The sequence below is a fragment of the Scyliorhinus torazame genome, chromosome 1 (assembly GCF_047496885.1).
Source record: "Scyliorhinus torazame isolate Kashiwa2021f chromosome 1, sScyTor2.1, whole genome shotgun sequence".
NCBI classification, from domain to species: Eukaryota; Metazoa; Chordata; class Chondrichthyes; order Carcharhiniformes; family Scyliorhinidae; genus Scyliorhinus; species Scyliorhinus torazame.
The window spans coordinates 169,201,843-169,224,450 of NC_092707.1; the positions used below are offsets into that span (position 1 = coordinate 169,201,843).

At 49.6% G+C, this 22,608-nt stretch overlaps 1 long non-coding RNA gene across 2 annotated transcripts in view; it reads right to left on the reverse strand.

Annotated features, from left to right (window-relative positions):
• Positions 1-2,154: 2,154 nt before the first annotated feature.
• Positions 2,155-22,608, reverse strand: part of LOC140416562 (uncharacterized) — a 143,518-nt gene continuing 123,064 nt past the window's right edge. For both annotated transcript variants that reach the window (XR_011944779.1, XR_011944780.1), the window contains exon 4: positions 2,155-2,449. This is a non-coding gene — a long non-coding RNA (uncharacterized lncRNA). The remainder of the gene's footprint in view (positions 2,450-22,608) is intronic.

Sequence of the window (22,608 nt, forward strand, 5' to 3'; positions counted from 1 at the left end):
TCACATTACATAAATTCTACCAGAATCCTGACATCAGGCAAACAGTTTGCAATGTGATCCAAAGTGTTATTGAAGACGTTAGAAAAAAAGCAGTAAATTCAGCCAAGGTCGCAGCCTTCCAAAGTTCTTCAATAAAGATGTGAAACATTCAATATGTAATGTGAGCAGGAGGCGTTGAGGACTAGGATAAGTTCAACCTAGTACGTGAGATGTTATACAGATGATATGATCTTGGCAGGGATACACTTGGACCACTGCTGTTCAGCTAATGTGCATGCTTGCGATGTGCCTTCTGACCTTGCACTAAAATGTGGGGCAGGTCCATTGTAATAAATACAAACCACTTCCAGTGATGAAAGCATGACAGGCTTGGATTGTCAGCGGGTCAGAGGCAGATTACAGGATACAGACATGTCATAAAGGACTGCTGTTAATCCTTAAAGCAGTCTTGCAACAAATAAAGTTTTAGAGGCAATGCAGAGAAAGATGGCTGATTTGAAAAGTAAGCCTATTCTTGATGGGAATGCTGGAGCTAAAATCCCTCCTTCCTTGTTAATGTGTGAGTCACTGAACGCAATTTGCTGGCAATGAAACAGAGTGTCGTTTCGGGCACATTTAGCGAGGTGTTTCCTGGTGCTCACAGTGCTGAGAACAACCCCGATATTAAAAGGGACTCTGTTTCATTTCTGGTTCTTGGCAAGGAATGCCCCGCCGAGGCCACACTTCGGCTAATTTCCTGCACTAACGAGCTCAGCTCGCCAGTGCAGGAAGAGAAAAAGGCACCCCGATCTCTGGCCCCCCACTCTGGCCTCTGGACCCCCCCCCAATGACCCAACTTATTAATTAGAGGGTCCGCGAGCCCCCCGCATCCCACCTCATGAGGGCACGGCACCTCCGTGCCTGATCCATGGCATGGGCAAGATGCCACCCTGGCTGTGCCACCTGGCACTGCCAGGGTGCCTGCTGGCAGTGCCAAGGTGCCAGGGTGGCATTGGGAATGCCAGGGTATCACCCTGTTCAGAGTCCAACCACCCAGGGGCCCCCAGTCACCTGGGAGACCCCCCAAATACCGGGGCACCTGGTCCACGTTTGTGGAAACCAGTGCTAAATGGCACCCACTCAAGGTCTCTGAGGCGCCTTGGGTAACTCCGGCACGAACATATTTAAGTGAGCTTAACTGCACACTTAAATATGCAAATCTGGATTCCGCCCATTGAGGGCGAGATCTAGCTAGATCATGACGCCTCGCTAGATCTCATTAGATCTTGAGAGGCGTAATGAGCGTCATAAATCTTGCAAGAGCAAGACGGCACAGTGGCACAGTGGTTAGCACTGCTGCCTCACGGTGCAAGAACACGGGTTTGATCCTGGCCCCGGGTCACTGTCCGTGTGGAATTTGCACATTCTCCCCGTGTCTGCATGGGTCTCACCCCCACAACCAAAAGAGGTGCAGGAGAGGTGGATTGGCCACGCTACATTGCCCCTTAATTGGAAAAAGTTAATAAAAAATAAAAATCCCATGGGATTTACCGGCCTCGTTGTATCCGGGGTGGGCGCGACGAGGCCGTTAGATAGCGCCCACTATTTAGCTAAGAAGCTTGCTCCGCTCACTGGATGGAAGCTAATTAATGGCCATTTCAGGGCCTCATCCCACCACCAATTGTAGAGTAATGGGTTAATGAATATGTTTACGAGGTGTAACTGACATCAGCATTTAGATGACCAAGAATGTTCGGAGCAGAACAATCTGTCTCCTGATTACCATGTGCTTACTCTGAAGATTTTGTGTTTAGTTCTCAATAAAAGGTCTAAAGTTAAACTGTACTGACTATGTCAAGTCAATCCAAAGAGACAAAGCTGTATCGAGGTTAGGTAAACCAAAACAACATGGTATTAGCGAAACCTCATCAAAGCTCAGCTATAACACCAAAAGATGGTGGAAGCCACATTCTAGCAAACTGAGGACACAGCTCAGCGAACCACGAGTGAGACCAGTGGAGGAAGAAAATCGACTTTGCAACGACCCAAGATTGATCCAAATTTTACTGCAGTGAGAGAACAGTGAAGGAAACACAATGTTGCTAGCCATTGAGCAGCCTCTACCTCTTCAACAGCCTTTCAAACACATCAAAAATCCACAGCAGAAACAAAGCGTGGGATTTAAAAAAAAAAAATGTAATTCATTTACAGGATGTGGGTATTGCTGGTTAGGCCAGTTCTTATTGCCCAGTCCTAGTTACCCTTCAGGAGGTGGTGGTGAGTTGCCTTCTTGAACCGCTGCAGTCCTTGAGGTGTAGGTCCACCCACTGTGGTGTTCGGGAGGGAGTTCCAATATTTTGTCCCAGCGACAGCGAAGGAACAGCAATATATTTCCAAGTCAGGGTGGTAAGTGACTTGGAGGGGAACCTCCAGGTGGTAGAGTTCCCAGGTATCTGCTGTCCTTGTCATCCTAGATGTTAGTGTAAAAAAAATGTAAAATGTAAATAATCTTTATTGTCACAAGTAGGCTTACATTAGCACCGCAATGAAGTTACTGTGAAAAGCCCCTAGTCGCCACATTCCAGCGCCTGTTCGGGTACACAGGGGGAGAATTCAGAATTCTCAGCTGGTACAGGAATTGAACCCGCGCTGCTGGCTTTGTTCTGCATCACAAACCAGCTGTCTAGCCCACTGAGCTAAACCAGCTGTGGTCATAAGTTTGGCAGGTGAGTTACTACATTGCATCTTGTAGATGGCACATAAGGCTGCCACAGTTTGTCGGTGGTGGAGGGTTTGAATGTTTGTGGAAGGAGGAGTAATCAAGCAGGCTGTTTGTCCTGGATGATATCGAGCTTCTTGAGTTTTGTAGGAGCTGAACTCATCCAGGCAAGTGGAGAGTATCCCATTGCACTCCAGACTTGTGCCTTGTAGATGGTTGACAGGCTTTGGGGAGTCAGGAGGTGAGTTACTCGCTGTAGGATTCCTAGCCTTTGATCTACCCTGGTAGCCATAGTATTAATGTGGCTAGTTTAGTTGTTTCTGAACAATGGTAACCCCCAGGATGTTGATTATGGGGGAATCCAGCAAAGGTAATGCCATTGAATGTCAAGGGCCGATGGGTAGATCATCTCTTGTAGGAGACAGTCATTGCCTGACACATGTGTGGCACAAATGTAACTTGCCACTTGTCAGCCCAAGCCTGGATATTGACGCATTTGGACTCGGACTGCTTCTGAGGAGTCACAAATGGTGCTGAACATTGTGCAGTCATCCGTAAATATCCCCACTTTTGACCTAATGATGGACAGCAGATCATTGATGAAGCAGCTGAAGATGGTTGGGCCTAGGATACTACCGTGAGTAACTCCTGCAGTAATGTCCTGGAGTTGAGATGATTGACCTCCAACCACCACAAACACCTTCCTTTGTGCCAAGTAAGACTGCAACCAGCGGAGAATTTTCCCCTTGATTCCCGTTGACTCCAGTTTAGCTAGGGCTCCTTGATGCCTACTCAGTCAAATGCTGCCTTGATGTCAAGGGCAGTCACTCTCACCTCACCTCTGGCATTCTGCTCTGTTGCCCATGTTTGAACCAAGGCTGTAATGAGGTCATGAGCTGAGTGACCCTGGCAGAACTCAAACTGAGTATCCGTGAGCAGGTTATTGCCAAGTTAGTGCGCCTGATAACACTTTTGTTTTGTAAATTTAGAGTACCCAATTCATTTTTTCCAATTAAGGGGCAATTTATCGAGGCCAATCCACCTGCCTTGCACATTGTTGGATTGTGGGGGCGAAACCCACGCAAACATGGGGAGAATGTGCAACCTCCACACGGACAGTGACCCAGAGCCGGGATCGAACCGTGGACCTCGGCGCCGTGAGGCCGCAATGCTAACCACTGTGCCACCGTGCTGCCCGGGCTTGATAACACTGTTGATGACTCCTTCCAACACTTTGCTGATGGAGAGTAGACTGATAGGGTGGTAATTGGCTGGATTGGATTTGTCCTGTTTCTTGAGTACAGGACACACCTGGGCAATTTTCCACATTGCCAGGTAGATGCCAGTTTTGTAGCGTGACGTCAGTGTATGTGCCAGGCTTGTGACCTGTTCTCTGCTGCCGCTTCCGGCACGAAGACTGCACCGTTTGCATTTAAACCCAGTCGCGCCCGGCATTCTCAACTTAAAATCCAGTCACGGCCGTCATTCTTAAAAAACGGTCACGGCTGTTGGGCGTTTCTCCCGTGATCGGAACTGCCGCAACCAATCACTCCATGACCCTCCTGACACCCACCTGGCCCACCGGCAGGTCGCGACCCACAGTTTGAAAAACCCTGCTACACAAGATCATACAAACTAGCAACAGGGTCGGCCACTCAGCCCTTTGAACTCGGCTTATCAGATTGTAACCTCAGTTGCACCCTCCTGTCTACCCCTGATAATCTTTCACCCTCTTGCTTATCAAGAATATATCTACTTCTGCCTTAAAAATATTCAAAGACTTTGCTTCCACCGCCTTTTGTGGAAGATAGTTCTGGTTACTCACGACCCTCTGAAAGAAAATATTTCTCCCCATCTATGTCCTAAATGGACGACCCCTTATTTTTAAACAGTGACCCCTTGGACTAGATTCTCCCACAAGAGGAAATATCCTCTCCATATTGATCCTGTCAAGATCCATTAGGACCTTCTGGCGTGAATTCTCCGCCAGCGGGATTCTCCGTTCCGCTGTCAGCGCAACCCCACACACGGGTTCCCCAGCGGTGTGCGGCGGCCACAATGGGAAATCCCATTGGCCGGCTGCAGGAACGGAGAATCCCGCTGCTAGCGACAGCCCGCCACTGAGAAACACGCGGTTGGGGAGGAGGAGAGTTCACCACTATATGTTTCAATCTAGTCGCCTCTTACTCTTCAAAAGTCCAGTGGATTGTACCGTAACCTGTCCAGCCCTTCCTCATAAACGTGTATTTCCTGAAATTGGGTCACGGGATGATGTAAAATGGGTCGCCAAAAGGACACTAAAATTGATCCCCAGAGATCGCTTGGTCTTTTAACCCATTTTCTGCCTGGGTAAATTCTCACTGCAGTACAGTATATGGCCACATGAGGCTGATGTAGAGGCTGGTGCCGTGGACTTCCTTGCCTCTCTGGGTCACTGTTACAGTCACCGCCACCAGCACAACCTCCAGCATTGACTCCCATTTCTGCAGCAGCTGATCGGCCAGGTCAGTCAGCATCTGCACCTAAAACCTTGAGCTTAAAAGAAATAAAATCAATTATCTTTAAATTTCTTTCCTGAAGATACACCCTCTGCACAGAGGTAGTTTCCGGCCGTGCTTCACACTCTTTTTTTCCAGGCCTGCATCTCCCATCCAAAACCAAATGACTGCTTACTGGAATATGTTTCTACAAGTACCCCAGTCAGCAACCCGTAGCCGGAGGACTCCCAAATACAAGATTTAGCAGAGAATTCCTGTGTATCCTGTGGGGATCTCTCCACATTTCAGTTGGTCCATTGTAACAAATCTGATTCTGGTTTGCCCCATTCTGAACTCTGCTCTGGGGCGACGGGTATGGGTTTGGAATCTCCATCCATCCTAGTCAGGGGGGAAATGCATCTGTTCAAGTACAATTCACACAAAGAGACCAACTTCAAGGTTAACCTTCTGAATTGGATGCATGTTTAATTGGATGCCACTGTCAACAGAGTTTAATGTGGATAAGTGTGAGATCATGCATAATGTTCGAAAAAATGGAAAGGCAACTTATCATCTAAATGGGGAAAGACTTTGGGGTGCTCCGATGCAGAGGGATCTGGGTGTCCTTGTGCATGAGTCACAGAAAACGAGCATACAGGTGCAGCAGATAATAAGGAAAGCAAATGGAATGTTGGCATTTATAGCAAAAGGAATTGAGTGTAAAGGGAAGGAAGTGTTGTAGCAACTATACAAGGCATTAGTACAACTGCACCTGTAGTATTGTGCACAGTTTTGGTCCCCTTATTTGAGGAAAGATGCAGTGGCATTGGAGGTAGTTCAGAGGAGGTTCACTAGATTGATTCCAGAGATGAGGGGTTTGTCGTATTAGGAGAGATTGAACAATTTAGGCCTACACTCCCTAGAGTTTAGAAGAATGAGGGGAGATCTAATTGAGATATACAAGAAGCTAAAAGGAATGGATAAAATAGACATGGAGCTGATGCTTCCTCTTGTGGGGCATTCTAAAACGAGAGGTCATAATCTTAGAATAAGAGGTAGCAAATTTAAAATATATTAGAGCTAATCCCCGGGGGGCGGCGTGAATCCCGAACCGCTGCTCCGACTCCGGCTGCCGTATTCTCCGGTGCCGGTTTACGGGCGGGGTTCACGCCACGCCAGTCGGGGGTCGTTGGCAGCGGCCCCCCCGGCAATTCTCCAGGCCCAAATGGGCCGAGTGGCCGACTGTTTTTGGCCAGTCCCGCCGGTGTGGATTGGACATGGTCTCACACGACGGGACCTGGCAGGTAAGTTGCCAGGTGCGGTCCTCGGGAGGGGCGCGGGGGGATCCGACCCCGGGGGTGGCCCCCACGGTGGCCTGGCCCTGAGATTGGGGCCCACCAATCTGCAGTCGGACCTGTGCCTTGGGGGCATTTCTTCCTTCTGCACTGGACCCTGTAGGGCTCCGCCATGGCCGGCGCGGAGAAGACACCCCCCTGTGCATGCGCGACAATACACCAGCGGTTCTGTGCATGCGCTAACTCGCGCAGTCCCTTCGGCGCCGCTAGCGCGGCGCCAACCCCTCCGCCGCCGGCCTAGCCCCCGGAAGTGCAAAGAATTCCGCTACTTCCGGTTGGCCCGACACCGGAGTGGTTCACGTCATCTTTTACGCCGGCGTCGGGCCATCGCGCTGATTCGGGAGAATCCCGCCTTACTTCTCCCAAAGGGTTGTGACTCTGTGGAATTCGCTACCCCCAGAATGCAGTGGATGCAGGGACAGTGAGTAAATTTAAAGAGGAGTTAGACAGATTTTTAATTGGTAATGGGTTGAAGGGTTATGGAGAACGGGCAGGACGGTGGAGTTGAGGCCCGGATGGGATCAGCCATGATCACATTGAGGGTGTTAGGCTCGGGAGGCTAAATTGCCGACTCCCGCTCCTAGGTCATGTGTTCTAGGGAGGAGATGCTCTGATTGATTTCACAACCCAGCTCCTAGTCTCTAAATTGTAGATAGCAGATATGGAACATATCATGGAACGGCGGAGCAGGCTTGATGGGCCGAATGGCCTAATTCTGCTCCGATATCTTATGAACTTATGAACATTGTCAATGAGATTGAATTTCAGTTACATTGTCAGTGTTGGTGACAGTTAGTCTTGTTGATTTCTGTTGAATTTCTGTTACTCTTACGTTGTCAATCAGATCTATGTTTGAAGTCATGCTGCGTGTGTTTAAGGAGTTTGATGTATATTTAAAATGCGGCGCCACTCTCCACTCACTTACTGAGACCATTCGCTCTCTCAGTGAGACTGACTTTGTGACTAATACTGAGCCTCCTTCCTACCACATCAGCCCAAACTCCAGGCGCGTTTCCAAGAATTCTCACATTCCCCCTTCAAACACCAGGGGCGGGATTCTCCATCAGCCGATGCCGGAATTGGGAAAGGCGATTGGGCGGAGAATCGGTCTTGAGGCTAAAATCGTGGCTGGCGTTGGGTGCCCACCACAATGCCATGCTCTGGTGCCTCGACAGCGGTGCCAATGCACTCTACTCCGCACGTACAGTAAACACCGTTTGCATATCATTAGCAGGGGATGGACCGTGAGGTCGGGTGACTCCGCACAGGACCAGAGCGCCCAGGCATGGACTACCATTGTCGCGGCCTGCAAGGCAGCCATCTTGCTGTGCACCCCACTGATTACCCACCATGGCCCATGTTTGCGCAGAGTGACACCACCAAATGGATGCCTCCACCCCACCAACCCTGCATTCCACCCTCCACCCCACCAACTCCCCACCCCCCAACCGGCTGTGACAGGGAAGCACGCAACCTACCCAAGGGCAACACCCTACAGGAGGATGGCGACGGGGGCCATGGAGCATACCGCTGGCATGGGTCGCACCAGCCAACAGTACGCCTGGCAGCAGGTACGGGTGGCGGGCCAGAGGCCCCCATGGTGCCAGGCACCGACGGGGCCAGGGGTGCGGCAGGCAGCATTCCGGGGGGGCGGCCGGGGGGTGGGTGCAGGGATGGGGGAGGAGAGAAGGGGAAAGCGGGGGCAGGGGTTGCAGTGTAGACCACGATCACTGTGTAGCCCGGTGGATCTTGTCGGGCTCGGAGACACGCACAATGCTAACATGTCTGATTTTCACCCCCTGCAGGCAAAGGAATTCAGAATTCAACCAGGAATGGTGGCCTTCATCCTAGTTGCCGCAAGCCCTAGGGGATGCACTGAGGCTGTACGAGCTGGAGCTGCTCGAGGAGGACCCTGCAGCGGTGGAGCCTGACCCAGGTGAACAGGAGGCAACCGGTGAGGATGGAGAGGAGGAGGAGGTGCAAGTGTGGCGCCGCTTGAGGCCTCGTGTATACTGGCAGTGCCTGTCATTCGACTCTGGCTGAGACTCCGGCTGAGCAGGGGGACAGTGCGACATATTTGCCAGATCGTGGCACACCTGGCTGCACCATGGGGAATAGGGGAGGTCACCGGCTCCCATTGGCCGTCAAGGTGATGGTTGCCTTGAACCTTTATGCAACGGGGTCCTCCCAGGAGCCAGGTGAGGATCTGTCCAGAATCTCACAGTCCTCGGTGCATTGACGCCAGCATGAAGACCCTGTCTGTATGGACGGTCGTAATAATACATCAAATTCAAAGTTGACCGAGCCCACCAGTCCTGGGCAGCGAGGTTCACCACTATCGCGGTGATGCCCCAGGTTCAGGGGGTGATCGACGGGATGCATGTTGCCTACTAGCACTGGCTCATGACAGGCCTTCACAAACCAAAAGGGGTTCCACTCGATGAACGTGCAGCTGTTGTGTGACCATGAGTTGCACATCATGCACGTCCGCACCTGATAACTGGGTAGTGTGCATGACGCCTTCACCCTGGCACTCTCGACTGTTCCTGACCACTTTGAAGTGCACCCACAGCTGAGGGGTTGGTTACTCAGCGACAGGGACTATCTACTGTGGCTGATGACACCTATCTGGGGCCACAGACCGACACAGAGACCCATTACAATGACGCCCATGCAGCAACCAGCGACATGATCGAACTGTGGCTTCAGCATCCTGAAGATGCGATTCAGGTGTCTGGACCGCTCAGGAGGGGCCCTCCAGTATAGCGCTAGGAAAGTCTCCCATATTGTGGCGGCTTGCTGCTTGCTCCATAACATCTCACAACAGAGGGGCGGCATACTGGAGAAGGGGGATGAATGCCCGTCCTCGTCCGATAAGGAGAATGCGGAGGAGGGCAATGATGGACAGGTACGGGAGGCCGCGCAATGTGTGCTCCAGGGCCGGCGCGCACGTGATGTTCTAATCCAGGTTCACCGACTTGAGGGCCTGGCCAGCGGCACGGACACCCCATCCCAAACAAACCCCCCACCCCCAAGCTGGCCACCCCCTCCCATTAACACCCTCCCTTCGCAACCCCCTCCGTGATTTCTACCTGCTTCACTAAGGGGTGCGGCTCTGGGTTAGCAGTAACAACAGGACTGGTCCATGGGATGGAGGATGATGATGATTTACTCAGCGATGAGGTCTGGTGCTCTGCATCTTTGAATAACGTCTGACTACTGCCCATGGTCGCACTTTCCACCATCACTGGGCGATCCCTGCCTGCGAGCTGGTCATCCCATCACACGGTCCCATCGAATCCTCGAGGTGCCAAATATTGGGGGTGGAGGGATGGGGGCGGGACACCGGAGCAGTGAGTGCTGGCTGAACTGGAGTCCCTGGGCCAAGCCCACCCCCAGGGATGGGCTCGGCTGCTGCTCGGGTGTCCCAGATAGTGTTGTGGCGCCCTGTTCAGCCTGCTGACCATCAGATGCGCCAGGGACAGGATGGGGGGGAGTGGGGGGGGGGGGGGGGGAGGCGTCGCGCTGTTCCTGCAACAGCACGGGCCCCATCGCCTCCTCTTCCCTTGGAGTGCCCGATGGCTCACGCGCTATTCCATGGGCTGAGGGTGCAAGCGGAGCTAACCCCTGAGGCTTCCCCACCACCTGCCGCTTCCAGTCATGAAGGCCCGCTCTGGTCTCAGCCAGGGTCTCAATGCTCACAGCCATCGGGCACAGGGAATCATAGAATTTACAGTGCAGAAGTAGGCCATTCAGTCCATCGAGTCTGCACCGGCCCTTGGAAAGAGCACACTACTTAAGCCCACACCCCCACCCTATCCCCATAACCCAGTAACACCACCTAAGGACAATTTGGCATGGCCAATCCACCTAACCTGCACATCTTTGGATGTTGGAGGGAACCGGAGCGCCCGGAGAGACCCAGGCAGGCACGGGGCGAAAGTGAAAACTCCACACAGACTCCACCCAAGGCCAGAATTGAACCCAGGTCCCTGGAGCTTTGAGGCAGCAGTGCTAACTACTGTGCCACCGTGCCGTCCCTCTGCGACTGTGCCACATCACATGTGACTGTGCCACCACTTTCTGGGTCTGTGTCACACCAGCCAGTTACTGCGCCAGCTACTTTTGTGTCTGTGCCACATCAGTCAGTGCCCAGGCAATACCTTTGATGCCCTCAGTCATGACCCGCTGTGACTGGGTCAAGCTCTGGAGCACTGCTGCTACGTCCAGGGCGCTCTGGTACATGGCTGCCTGTGACAGGATAGCCGTGTCCTGCACCTCGGCCACAGCTCACACAGAATGCCCCAGGCCTTGGACATCTTGACCCATGGCCATTATCTTTGCCCCCCAAGGCCTCCGCCGCAGGCGCCACCCGTGAGGATGTGGCCTGGGTGGCATGCATGGTCGGCACCATGGATGTTGCTGACACCCCCTCATGCAGTCCCTGACTCAGCAACTGCATCTCCACTATCGATGGGACGACCCGTTCCAGAAGCCAGAAATCATCTGGACAGCAGCTAGTCCCTGGGATCGGGCCCCCTCCGACCATTTGGCCCCTCGTGGGTTCCTGCCTCCACCTGATGTGCTGCAGCACGTGTGGTGCGCACCAAATAGTATCCCAGGAGCCTTTTTACTAAAGCGCCTAACCGAGGTGAATGCCTCTGGGATGGTGGAGGGTGTTGAAGACAGCTGTGTCGGGAAATAGTGTTGTCCCTGGACTGGTGCTGCAGGGTGTCTCGGGCTGCTGGTCGACGGCTCCCATCGGTGTCTGTGTCCTCCTCCTCCTCCACCCTGCCGCTCGAGGAAGGGCCAGCCTCATCGGCAGGAGATCCTGTAAGACACAAGACATGACACATGATTGGACAGCGGGTCAGGGTGGCAGGTGCTGGTGGAGGGGGCAGTTTGGGGGGGGGGGAGGGGGAGGCGGTGGTGGTGGGGGAGGGGGCAGGGTGGGGGTGGTGAAGGAGTCATGATGGGTGTGGGGGTGGTGTGGCTGTGGGGGGGGGGTGGTTGGTGGTGGTGGTGGGGTGTGGGTGTGAGGGGCTGGTGGTGGGTGTACGGGTGGTGTGGGTTCGGGGTGGGGAGAGGTGGTGACCCACATGCCCAGGGGAACCGCCATTCAGCTGGGTCTCACTTGCTCGGCCGAAGCTGACCTCTGCCGCGGCGACCGCACTCTCCCTGGCCCACCCCTCAGGTTCTGTGCTCGCAGTTCAGCTGCGGTCCACAGGTCCAGCGAGCCCCCTCAGGGTTTCTCCATCTCTCGGCGATTTCTCCTGGGGGTGGGGGAAGACAGTGAACGCACAGTGTTAGACAGTCGCACGGATGCAGCACAGGGGCTGGGTGGCTGGTGGCCTTCGTGGCCAGGGCACCCGGCCATGGCAGACGGTATGGGTGCCGGCAGGTGGTGCAGGGTGGGGTTTCGGAAATATTTCCCACTTTCTCTGTCTGTCAGTTTTGACAAAGAGTCATCGGACTCGAAACGTTAGCTCTTTTCTCTCCCTACAGATGCTGCCAGACCTGCTGAGATTTTCCAGCATTTTCTCTTTCGTTTCATTGAAAAGGTTTAACAACCCTTCCAGTTAATTCATTATGGATATCACAACCCAGGTACCAGCAGCCATGGAAAGCTGCTCTGTAATTCCACCAATTAATGTTATTCTCTAAGTCTGAATAAAGATTGTAGTCTTCCAGTTAACACAAATACTTTATTCAATGGGTTTGTTCTGTTTCCAGAGCTTAACTAGATATAATACAGTCAGGAGGTATGACCAGTGAAGCTAAGGTAAGCTGCCTATGCTGAGCTGTCTCTGTCTGCTGCTGCTCACTAGCCCTGTGCTTCTGAAAGAGCCGGATCCTCCCTTGGGCTGGACCCTTTATGCCCGTCTCTGATGCTGCCCTCTAGTGATGCTGTGGCTGTTACATCTGTCTGCAGTCCCTGGTGTATGTGCAGATGTATGTACAGATGTACAGATCACTACATCCCCCCCCTTTTGATTTGATATGTTTTCTAGATTGGCCGCAAGAAAACTGTACATAACAAGTGGTGAGAATAAGCAAAGCTGCACACTGCGAAAATGATAAAGTAATACAGAAACAATTAACTGTGTTATGAATCCAGCGTGAGAAATGTTCATATTTGTCTTGTGGGTGTGTTGAAGTGTCATTACAAATCTAGCCGGTCGGGTGCCTTACGGCTTCTGCTGGAACGTCTTAATGGTGGTGGTAGGGATGATGGTTTGATGTCACCAAGAGTACTGTCTGGCGTTGTGTGGCGAGGAATGTCCTGTGGACAAATGGACTCGGTCAAGTCCAGTGTGGGAAACACTGGCGTTGCAGGTCGAATCTCTAATAGATCCCGGCGGTTATGACAAAAAAGTACTCCCGCAGACGATTTGACAATGTAGGACCGCGGTGCCTCCTGCCTGATCACCGTGGCTGACTCAGACCATTCGCCTTCTAGGTCCCTGATTCTGATGGTGTCACCAATTGTCAGTGGCTTGAGTGGGATCACATGTTGATCGTAGTATAGTTTTTGTTTGGCGCATAGTGCTCACATGTCGTTGAGAACCGATGCGTTGCCGGAGCCTCGGAGTTGCATTGCCGGTAGGGTTGTCCGGATGTCTCTGCCGAAGAGCATTTGCGCTGGTGACAGTCCTGAGCTCAATGGGGTTGCTCGGTACGATAACAGAGCTAGGTTGATGTCGGAACGTGACTCGGCTGCTTTGCTGATGAGCAGTTTAATGATGTGGACACCTTTTTCCCCTGTTCCATTTGATTGCGGGTAGCGATTCAGTGTCGCACCGTTGTCTGACCTCGACTTTTTCCTGTGTTTGTGGTATTGATTCTGTATGTCATCGTTCGTGAAAGCTGTTTTGCTTGTTTGTTCTGGAGCAGATGTGAATTTGTGAGATTATTTATCATGCCATGGCATGTTTGTAGTCTTGTCATTGTTTCACAGTAAGCTGTGGCATTGTCCTTCATGTGCAGAGTTGTACCATGTTGTACAGGTCGTTGTTTCATTGTTGTTGTTTCTGTCGTTTCTGTCTTTGTTGTTTTCGTTGTCGTTGTTGTTGTTGTTTTTGTCGTTTCTGCCTTGGTTGTTTTCGATGGCGTTCTTGTTGTTGTTGTTGTTGTTCTTTTTGTCGCGCTTGTTGATTCTGTTTTCGTTGTTTTCGCTTTTATTCTTGTTCTTTTCCTTGTCATGCTTGTTGTTTCTGGGATGCTTCTTGTTGCTTTTGTCGTTCTTGTTGCACTGCATGTTGTTTTTGTTGTTGTTCTTGTTTCTGCTGTGCTTCTTGTGGTTTTTGTTGTTCTTGTTGCGCTCAATGAGTGTGCCATGTGGATTATTTGAGTCATTGTCACAGTTATTGGTGTCAGTGTCCTTTGTGGTATCTGCTACATTGAGCGTTTCTTCTTGAGAATTGTGAGAATGATCTGATGTTGCATTGATGTTGGTGAAATCAGTCATTTGTGGTGGATTCGATTCCTCTTCTTTGCTTACTTGGTACTCCTCTTCTAGAGTCATTTCAGGTTCACTTGAATTATCATTGAGTTATTTGTGCTCCTCTTTTGGAGTCATTTCAGGGTCATTTGAATCATCTGTGATCTCTTTGTGCTCCTTTTCTGGAGTCAAAATCTTCACAATTTCATTTTGTTATGGGTTGTGGTGCTCCTCTTCTGGAGTCAAAATCTTCAGGATTTCTATTGACGTGGTCTCTCTGGACTCTCGGTGCTCCTCTTCTGGAGTCAAAATCTTCAGGATTTCTATTGACATGGTCTCTCTGGACTCATGGGTGGCCGTCCTCTGATTATGGAGTGCTTCTGTGCAGGCGAGCTGAGATATGTCAGTCTCGCTGTGATCCTGCACATCCTGTATGGGAATTGTGATTTCTTCGTCACTTGTCTCACATACAGTGGGTAGCCATTCAGTGTCTTCTTCTGGTGGCTCAAATAAGCTTGGTAGGTCTTCATGGTCTTGGACATGCATGGCGTTCGCTATGGAGTGTTTGCTTGCTTCATTTTTGAGTCTGTCACCGAGCTGTCGGTGGAGGCTTGTGTCACTCTCTTTGTGTAGGCTTGCATCGCTCTCTTTGTGGAGGCTTGTGTCGCTCTCTCTGTGGAGTTTGTCATCGCTCTCTCTGTGGAGTTTGTCATCGCTCTCTCTGTGCAGTTTGTCATCGCTCTCTCTGTGGAGTCTGTCATCGCTCTCTCTGTGGAGTCTGCCATCACTCTCTTTGTGGAGTCGTGCAGTGTTCTCGCTGTAGAGTCAATCTGTGCTCTCTCAACTGAGTCGTTCTGTGCTCTCTGTGTGGCGTCGTCTTAGTCTTGGGTATTGCTGTCATCCAATGTAACGACGATCTGCCATGGCACCATGGTATTGGATTCATCTACCATGAGAAGAATCGTATTGAGCTTTTCAGCCGCGATGCTGATGCTGTGATCAGGATCTCCGAATAACTCAGCCATGTCTGAGCAGTATTGTGTGTATTGTTCGTTGGATAAATCATCGCTTTCTGTTTCGGAGTTGTGATCGTTCTCTTCATGTTCAATGAACAAATCATCTTCTTGTGTGGAGGCTGGGACCCTTCGTGGTGCGTGGACCACTCTCTGTTTCTTGGCGTCAGGCCACAGCATAATCCTGCACTCACGAGTCGGGATGTCATATATGCTGGGCTGAAGATTCCCCAATCCGAAGAACTCATCGGCGGGGTCTTCACGGTACAACACCTCTAGTTGCGGTTCGGATTTGGTGCTGGGGTAGCCACCTCCCAAGATTAAATCTTCGTCTGAGTCGTAGTCTACACGGACCATATCATCTTCTAGGGCGGTGCTAACTCCTTGTTCCAGGGTGTTGTGAAAGTTATTTCCAACTGCTGGTGTAAGTTCGGGCATTTTTCTGTCTTTTGAGGCAAGAAAATTCTGTTTTGCAGCTTTAAATTTCTTTTTGTTCATTTTCGTGCATTTCTCTTTCAAGTGGGCGTGGTCCTGGTCCTCTGATGTCATGACCCTCGTGACATCATGCGTAGGACTAGGTTGCCCATGCGCACTCCAAGTTTCCTGTACTGTGCGCTCTTTTGCCAACTGCGCATGTGCAGCTCCTTTCTCAAAATGGCTGCCGCTCAGAACTTCCTTCAATCCTGCCTCTGCCTCGTGGTAAGTTTTGGCGCCGTTTTTTCCGATTTTCTTTTCTAGGCACTGATTCTGTGTTTGTAAAGACTGACAGTATTGATTTTGTTTTTGTTCATAAGCAAGGCATTTTTGTATAGCAGTTTCTAGAGTTAGATGCTTATTTTGTGATAGTTCGTACCTCAAATTTTTATCAGATAGTCCAGAAATTAATTGATGCATTATCATAGTGTCTCTGAAATCAGCATAATCACAGCCTTGTGGTATTAACTTGAGATTTGTAATAAAATCAGAGATGGGCCCTTTGTTTCTCTGACAAGAGTTAAATCTTTCCAGCATCTCACCGGACTGACTGTTACAGTCTGGCGTTTAGCCAATTTTTTAAATAAACCGTCTACTTTGGTATTGTCTTCACCTTCTAAGTAATTAAAGCAATTATAGATTTCTCTAGCTTCATGCCCTCCTGTTGAGAGTAGTAGGGATATTTTTGTTGTGTCAGAGGCAGTGCTTAAATCATTAGCTGTGATAAATATTTGGAACAGTTGTTCAAACATTTTCCAGTTATAACTTAAATTACCGGTTGTTTCCAGCCGCCAAGGAGTTCCAACAAGTTCCATCGAATCAGTTAGTTGTCGAGGATCCATTTGCTGCAAAGTCTTCCACAGTCGAATATCTGGTGTACGTTTTTCTTCTCCTGCTGGTGTCTAGCTAGCTTTCTGAAATCACTCCGGGTACCATATGTTATTCTCTAAGTCTGAATAAAGATTGTAGACTTCCAGTTAACACAAATACTTTATTAAATGGGTTTGTTCTGTTTCCAGAGCTTAACTAGATATTCTACAGTCAAGAGGTATGACCAGTGAAGCTAAGGTAAGCTGCCTATGCTGAGCTGTCTCTGTGTGCTGCTGCTCCCTAGCCCTGTGCTTATGAAAGAGGCGGATCCTGCCTTGGGATCGACCCTTTATACCCGTCTCTGATGCTGCCCTCTAGTGATGATGTGGCTGTTACATCTGTGCTGCAGTCCCTGGTGTATGTGCAGATGTATGTACAGATGTACAGATCACTACACCAATGTCTTTGATTTGATTTGATTTATTGTCATATGTACCGGAATACAGTGAAAACTATTTTTCTGCGGCCAAGGGAACGTACACAGTACGTACATAGTAGACAAAAAAGAATAATCGACAGAGTACATTGACAAATGGTACATCAGCAAACAGTGATTGGATATAATGCGGGACAAGTGACCAAACAAAGCAAAAACATGAGCAAGAGCAGCATAGGGCGTCGTGAATAGTGTTCTTACAGGTGACAGATCAGCCTGAGGGAGAGTCGTTGAGGAGCCTAGTAGCTGTGGGGTAGAAGCTGTTCCTATGTCTGGATGTGTAGGTATTCAGACTTCTGTATCTTCTGCGTGATGGAAGGGTTTGGAAGACCCTTTGTCTTCCAGGAAAAAGACAAGCGACCACATATATCCACAATGTTCTTTAAGGGAGCCAAGAACACTATTAGAGTTCAAAGCCCTTTGTGACAGTGACATGCAGGGGAGGTTGGATAGAATCTGTAACAGTACTGAAGGCTCACAGAAGGTGGAGAATGTAAATAGTTTAACAAAATAACAGTTTGAGATTATAATGGAAGGGGAGAAGATGTAGAGTAACAGATAAATGAATATGTTAATGAGACCATGATGATATTAATGATGTAACTGAGACTATTAATGATGTAACTGACATCAGTAATCAGATGACTGAGAGGCTCCAAAAGAGCTTGGAGCAGAACAATCTGTTTCCTGTGCTTAATCTGAGGTCTTTGTACATGGTTCTCAATAAAAGGTTTGAAGTTAAACTATGCTGACTATCTCAAAGAGAGCAAAGTCTTATAAAGATAAAAGCAAATTACAGCGGATGCTGGAATCTGAAACAAAAACAGAAAATACTAGACAATCTCAGCAGGCCTGACTGCATCTGTGGAGAGAAAAGGGAGCTAATGTTTCGAGTTTGGATGACTTGGATGCGGGCAGCACGGTAGCATTGTGGATAGCACAATTGCATAGGGTGGAGGTGTTGACCTTGGGTAGGGTGCTCTTTCCAAGAGCCGGTGCAGACTCGATGGGCCGAATGGCCTCCTTCTGCACTGTAAATTCTATGACTCTTTGTCAAAGCCTTATAAAGTTTAGGTAAGTCAAGACAGCATGGCATTCGTAAAACCTCATTAAAGCTTGGCTATAGCACTGAAAGAAGTCAAAGCACCAGTGATATGTGGTTGGAGGAGGCTTACACCATGCCTGCATGGTGCCCACCCCATTCTTCCCATTGTCCGACACCTCAACCCTGAACGTATATGGGCTCCTCAGTGTGGTGGGACTGTCTGTAGTCGCAGCAGTTATCAGTGCTCCCATTGATGCTGGTGGGACTACATAATTGCTGGCCAATCCAATTGGTCGGCAGCTGCAAAAGGCAGGATGTCCTCTCACCTCAAAGCAATTAATGGTGACGAATGTGATATAAAATAGTTACTTTAAAGATATTAGTTACTGTAATGTAGATATAGGCCGGTCTAATTCATGTTAGTTCACAGACAAAGGATTTCAGAGAGCATGGCAAAGGAGAGGGATGGGGTGTTTAGAGAATGAGGAGAAAAGGATGCTGGGTAATAAGAGGCCAGGGGAAGGAATGAGAAGTGAGCCAATTAGGATGTATGGCCAGGTCAGGAGGGGTATAGGATGACCTATGGGAATCGTGTATGTGAAACTTGATGCCATTTGAATGTGTTGGTAGAGATTTCTTTGTTCTACAGAATCACTCGATTCTGTAGACCTAGGAGACTGCTTGTGTTCTAGGTGTATGTGAAACGAGTCAGACTTGCAAGTCGAATAAAAATAACTAATGCTATGCCTACAAATCCATCTCGAGTTTTATTGAGGCCAGACTGACCTCAGCCATTTATGGCCCACCGTATGTACCAACAGCTTTACAACTGCCGCCCCCTCTGAGGGGGCATTGGTCTACTGGGAAAAGAGGACGGGGCAGATATAGAGGGAACAATGCATGTTTTAAATGCGGCCATGCAGATCACTGGCAACAGGAATGCCCCTTTAAAAGACGGGCAGCAGAAGGAGACTACCCGACCCAAAGGAAGGGGTACCCACCAAGGGGAGGACAGACGAGATACACTGACTTTTCCCAGGCAAACCCTTTCCTAACACAGGATTGACTAGCTAATTTAGTCATAAGGACTCTCCAATCGGACAGGGAACCTATTATTTCTCTGCAGATAGGAGATCAACATTACCCATTTGTAACCGACACTGGAGCAGCCACGTCTTCAGTGCAATCAGAACTTCGACTACCATTATCCGATCACACGCAGCATTTGTCGGGGTTCTAAGGACAGGTGTGTGAGTATCCTATTTCTGAACCTGTGACAGTCACTTACGAGAATAAGTCTGCGGATCATCAGTTTGTAGTGACTACTGGATTAGACTGTGACTTGTTGGCCCGAGATTTACTGTGTATCTTCCAGCTACAGCTAGAGGGTGGAGACGAAGGGGTAACAGTTCAATCATGGAGGATGAGTCAAGGTTACAGCCCCAGTGGTGGACGTTAGACATTGAACATTCACTGCATCACGTTACCCTGGCCTATGACAGAACCGGACAAAACAGGGTGTTGGAGGACAAATACCAGCCATTAATTGGGACCGAATGGCCAGTCAAGGTTACAGCCACAGTCACGGGAAATCATTCCCCGGTACGGTATACCAGTTCAGTTGAGTTCTGATAACGGGCCTCATTTTCTTGGACAGATTAACCTGCCTCCCTTCCCCAGCGCTATTTTACAGGTGTGGAGCATGATGGGGTGGCTACGCACCGCCTGTGTGATCTTCGGCCTCACCTCGCTTGGAGTGACGTCGGTGACGGACATGGAAAAGGGAAATATTATCTACATTTGTAACCCCAACCAAACTACAAGGACAATTTGTTTATGCAGAGGTGATGTTCTTTGCTGCCCCCATATACGAGGGTATGGTATCGACTCATGGAAGGTCATCAAATTAACGGACAATGCAGGACTTATGAAGCAATTGCATCAGTCCCGGCGATGGGAAGGGAACATTGCATGGACATTGCCTTGTTTTTGGAGTACATGTAAATTTGCTTTTGGATGTGTTAAGATTGGTGCCACAAAGGTAAAGTCAGACCATACGGAGAGGGTAGGAAGAGGTTGTGAGAGAGAGAGGGGGACTAGAGAGAGGACGGAGCGTGTGAGAAGGGGAGTACAACTAGAACGTAGGTTATCAGGAGATACACTTAAGTCATTTAGGGCCCAGACTGAGGAAAACCCGGGTAGTATGAATCTCTTTTACCAGATTTACCACCGCTTGTATGGCCAGGGACGGGTTGTCTGCTACCCGAATCCCGCAGCGGTGTCTAGGTTATTTTCTGTTTCACCGCTTTGGGGCACTCCCCAAACGGTGGTTCATTGTCAGCGTTCCGAGCCACCGCCCGAGCAAGTCACTCTTCCTTACGATCCAGGTTCAGCACCACCAGCTATTTGCCTTCCCCTGCCTCGGGATAATTCCCATTCACAGTATGATAGCCTGCAATGGTGGAGGGTGTACATACCTAGCCATTTCACTCCCAATAGGGACTCCCGGTCGTACAAGAATTGTTTCAGCAGTGACGGGTACGGCTGTTTGCTGGTAGAGGTGGAAACAAATATAACATGTCTGTTCCCCACCTGTACGGACAAGAGGTGTCATATCACCCAGGCATCTGGCAAATGCGTTTGTTACAACACCACTGGTCTATTGAACGTCGGCCTCCAGCTCCTTTGTGGCTGGGCGAATGTCTCTCATATCACTGTTGGGACTAGGGCTTTCCGCATTGCTAGGAGGCCCGAATGGGCGTTCCAAAGCTGGATAAACTGGGCTACTGAGGGATCCCTATGCAACCGATACACTGATTGTGATGCTAGCCTGTACACGGAGCAAGGATATTATTTTTTTATGGCACAGCGACCAATGTTTTGTTACCCCATTTCCCCGCCAAATTGCTATTGGGACTCTAGTGCCTATCACAGTCCCCTGCCCCTCTGTGGGGATACTGCATAATCAGTTAGCACGCCGGGCAGTCTCTGCTGAATTTTGCGAGAACTGGAAAAAAACTCAGGTTCTCGCACCCAACCGGGGCCACTCAGCCGGGTGGGGAATTCTGAGCGTCTTGACACCGGGAGGTGTGGGGGGTTCCTTGGCGGTCAGCGATAGGAATTATTTTATTTGTGGCCTTACCATCCTGGGAAACGAAACCTTGGGAGCCCTCGGGGCAATAACCAAGGAATTGTCTCAGCTGCGGTTGTTTGCACTGCAGAACCGGTATGCTCTTGACTATCTTCTGGGCCGTGAGGGTGGGGTATGCGCCATAATGCAGGGCAAGTGTATCATGGGAGTTCAAGACTTAACCGCTATCATCACTAAATTTATGGATCGCATACGGGACCACCTGGACGGAATGCAGGACCCTGGCTCTTGGGGTAACTGGGGATTTGGAGGTTGGAAGGACTGGTTGATAAATATGGCCATGTATTTAGCAGTGGCACTCGGCTGCATCTTTGTGGGCCTGACCATCCTTAAATGCGTGATGGGTAGAATGCGGGGTGCACTGGAACAGATAGACGCCCCTAGAATCTTGGCTGTTAGGATCCACGAGGGTGCAGCGGATGAGGGGGGGCTACAACAGGAATTGGAAATGCAGCGACAAATCTTTTTAGATGAGGGGCCGTAGCTATGGATTGAATAGCTAGGTTATCATGAAATGATAAAAGGAGGGAATGACGAATGTGATATAAAATAGCTACTTTAAATATATTAGTTACTGTAATGTAGATATAGGCCGGTCTAATTCATGTTAGTTCACAGACAAAGGATTTCAGAGAGCATGGCAAAGGAGGGGGATGGGGTGTTTAGAGAATGAGGAGAAAAGGATGCTGGGTAATAAGAGGCCAGGGGAAGGAATGAGAAGTGAGCCAATTAGGATGTATGGCCAGGTCAGGAGGGCTATAGGATGACCTATGGGAATTGTGTATGTGAAACTTGATGCCATTTGAATGTGTTGGTAGAGATTCCTTTGTTCTACAGAATCACTCGATTCTGTAGACCTAGGAGACTGCTTGTGTTCTAGATGTATGTGAAACGAGTCAGACTTGCAAGTCGAATAAAAATAACTAATGCTATGCCTACAAATCCATCTTGAGTTTTATTGAGGCAGATTGATGGGTAAAGAAAGTTATGTTTTCTCAATGGTGTTCCCAGTTTTAAAAAGCTATGGGCAGCCATTTGGTGGCTTCCCCACCGACACTTTAACTTAGAGTGCGGGGGCTCCGGTTTCTTGTCAAATCCAACCCTGGTCCAGTTAAATTTCTGGCCAATGGTATACCCCCAGAATATGTATGGTAGGGGATTCAGAAATGGTAATGCAGTTGAAACATCAAAGGGTGAAGGTCTTTCTTTTGGTGATACTCATTGCCTGACACTTTAATACTGGGAGTGTTACTTGCTACTTAAGAACCCAAATCTGATTGTTGTCCTGCTGCATGCAGCCACAAACCTCTTCAATATTGCGGCACGCTGTTGGGATTCTCCATTTCGCGGGCTGGTCAATGGGGTTTCCCATTGTGGGGAGCCCCATGCCGTCGGAAAACCCCCGGGATGCCGGCAAAATGGAGAATCACGACGGTGGAGAATTCAGCCTGTTGTGTTATGTAATTTGGAATAACACAATCTGCCACTTGATGCAGTTTTGAGTAAAAGATGCTCCAGACTTTGAAGTGAGTTCAATGTGTTTTATTGAACTATTAGCACAGTTCTCAATGAGTTCGACTCTGCTAATCTAAATGTAGTAACTCAGTCTAACTGAACCAGCCTTGCCCTAAGCCACGTGCTGGGGTGT